Consider the following 3,367-nt stretch of genomic DNA (forward strand, 5'->3'; position numbering starts at 1 on the left):
GGATCAGGCATGCCGAAGCTTATTGGGATAGATGTATGAGCAAAGAGTTGAACCTTAAATAATAGTAAAGCAATAAATTGTCTTCTAGAAAGTAAGGGAAAAGGTCCAGAAATTTTTTATGAACGTCTGATTTGAGAAAGTGAAAGTGTCTAATTTAATTTTTGAACCTGTCCAAAAAAAAAAAAAAGCGTCCAGATTGAAATCAAAAACTGTCCAATACAATTTTTGAAATCGTCTAATTTTAGACTAAAATACTGTAACTTAACAGACTATTTAGCTCTCAGGCTTACAGAGAGAGTCGTTGAGGAAAAAGGTTGCTAAGCAGCCAAAAAGCTGTAAAATCGAATTTGAGAGTGTACAGTGATTATAACGACAAGGAAAGAGAAAGGGCCTGTTGTCTTGAGAGTCAATTACAGTGAAGTTTGATATACCAATGGAGCTCAGAGACAGTAAAAATTTTTAAAAAGCTAAATATTGGTTATAACAATCACCAAGGAAAGCTCCACGGGCACTATGACGGGCCATTGTTTACAATTGATTTAAAGATTTGTTATATGCATCCATGTTGCCGACAAGGTAAGTGCTGTGATTGTTTCATAAGGTTGAAATGAGGACATTCAATAAAAGATACAGTTTCTTTATTAAAATAGATGATGACCTGTATACTAAATTATCAATCGATATAAATGAAGTAATGTTATCCAGTCATGCAATAGGTTTCATATAGTTGTAATTAAAATGCTCAAAATGTTGGGTCATGATGATCTGGATGTAATTATTGATGTATTATTCTAGATAGTCAGGCAATTAATGTTTATCAGGTAAGTTAATGAATATGATGTGATATAGTTATGGATATTTCATGTATACAACATTGATGATAGAAGGACAGCGATAAGAAAGTGGCTCAGTGTATCGTACCAAATTTCTTGCTCTTGAAATGAATGGACAGACCATAATTAGGTATTAACTTCCAAAGCCTGCAGATTTTTTAAAAGGAACTATGTCTATATTGATTCCAAGTTGTATCAATGAAGGCAAAGGTCAATAATAGGACGTATTGCTATGAACAATTTAACAGAAGATTAATACTATTGAATGAAACAATATATTATTACTTATCCTTGACTTTTCAAAAACAAGCAGGCTTCATCAAATGCGTAATGAAAAATATTAATCCAATAACCACCATTCAGAAGTACTGAATAGCTATGTCGATACTGGGAAAGAGTCCTAGCTATAGGATTAAGCGGACGAGGCAGTTCCTATCTTACAAAGTTCCCTAATAGGCTTGCCCTTCTGTCGACAAGCAATAAATGCTAGTCCAAGTCATTGTTTGATTACGCATCTGATAAAAATCAGCACAATAACAATATTAATCCAATAACCACCATTCAGAAGTACTGAATAGTTACTGTCGATACTGGGAAAGAGTCCTAGCTATAGGATTAAGCGGACGGGGCAGTTCCTATCTTACAAAGTTCCTTAATAGGCTTGCCCTGCTGTCGATAAGCAATAAATGCTAGTCCAAGTCTTTGGTTATTGTGGTGAATAAATGATGGGCCAATGTTAGGCGCATTACAGATTACATTTTTAATATGCAGTCCCAAATGTAGTGCGTGCACTATAAGAAAATGTCCTGCATTTGTATAATCAAGCGTTATTTATTATGAACTATTAATTGATGTATTGCTATGCACTGCATGCTGTCAAACTACTATCAATGATTTTATATTATTAATAGGACCTTTTGTTACGGATACTTAAGGATTATAGCAATAAATACACTCTTTCAGGAAAGTAAATTCTTCCAGTTGCGAGAACAAAATTCAGGTTGTACGAAAAATAAATTCTCCCTGAAGGAATATCAATTCATCTGATGACAGAAACAAAAATCCGTGTTGTGTGAAATGTAAATTCGTCTTGGCTGATAAATCATACGCCCTACTGCTTGTAGTACAAGCCTTGGCCTCTTTGGATATAAAAGAGCACGCAAATGTTTTTCTTTGTTTTATTTCTTTTTCATAACAACATCAGAAAACACAGGTTATGGAAATTCAATTCTTATTTGAGAAGGGGAAAGCTGCTGCTGTCGATGAGTATGGCAGACCTGAACCAATGAATTATATTATCGATGAGGAGCAGCTCCATCTTGAAACGTTGAGCTCTCATACACGATATTTGGCTCAACTGCTTCTGGAGAGCGAGAAAGAAGTAGAGATAATGCAAATCGTAATTGTGATGTTGTTATGAAGGAGACGTCAGTAAAGCAAAATTATACCCGCTATTCAAATCACGATAAAATGAGATTCTTCAAGTTGGTGTTTGGGAAGTGCCTGAGTGCAGTCGCTGCTTCAAAATAGCTTGGGATCTACGTTCGTACAGAACAAAAACAGGCTGCGTAATACGAGAGAGATCTTGACAGTATCTTTGAGAAACGGAGAAAGACTGACCGCCCATGTATTCTCCATGAGGAACACAAAAACGTTATTCTCGAGTACATTGATGAAAATCCTTCCGTCGTCTTAGACGAAGTAATGAAGAAGTTAAAGCAAACATTTACAGAATTAAAAGTATCTAAAACGAATTTGTTTGATTTTGTAAAACAATATTGCAATTTGTCTCTCAAAAAAGCTCGATTTCAACCCATAGATTGGAACTACGAAGAAAAGATTCAAGCGCGATTGAATTGGATTCGTAAGTGGGAAAAAACAGACATGGATTTTACGAGAAACTGTATCTTTCTGGATAAATCTGCTTTTCATGTTAATTTGAAACGTAGCATGGCATGGCCAAAGAAAGGCACACCGGTAGTGGCCACAGTTTCCAAAACACGAGCAACAACAACAACAATTTTAGGCGCGATTTCTGCTGAAGGTCTAATCAAATGTAGCCTTAGACTTCCTCAGCCTCCATCTAATAAAAGGAGAAAACGGAGAGATGGCGTTGGGCAAATGAGCAAAGGAACGGTTACGGGACACTATATCAGCTTTCTAAAAGCTACAATGGATGAAATGGATCGTTATCCACACATGAAAGGCCATTACCTCGTGATGGATAATGCTCCTATCCATACATCAGCCAACATAGCCAAATACGTAAAATTTCGCGGTTACTACTGCGCTTATTTACCTCCATATTCTCCTGAACTCAATTGAATCGAGCATTTCTGGTCAATGGTCAAAAGTAGAGTGAAGCCCAATAAGTTTCTCGAGAAGGAAACTTTGATGACCCGGATCAATGAAGTATCTAATATCTAGAAACTAAGGAGTTGTTAGACATTCTCATAAATGCTTGGGCAAATATCGTAATAGGCAGGTACTCTGAAGAAGTTATCATTCTACAAAAAAAGGGCATTGGTGTCAAA

This window comes from Rhizopus microsporus (assembly GCF_002708625.1).
Source record: "Rhizopus microsporus ATCC 52813 unplaced genomic scaffold scaffold_19, whole genome shotgun sequence".
In the NCBI taxonomy this organism is placed as follows: Eukaryota; Fungi; Mucoromycota; class Mucoromycetes; order Mucorales; family Rhizopodaceae; genus Rhizopus; species Rhizopus microsporus.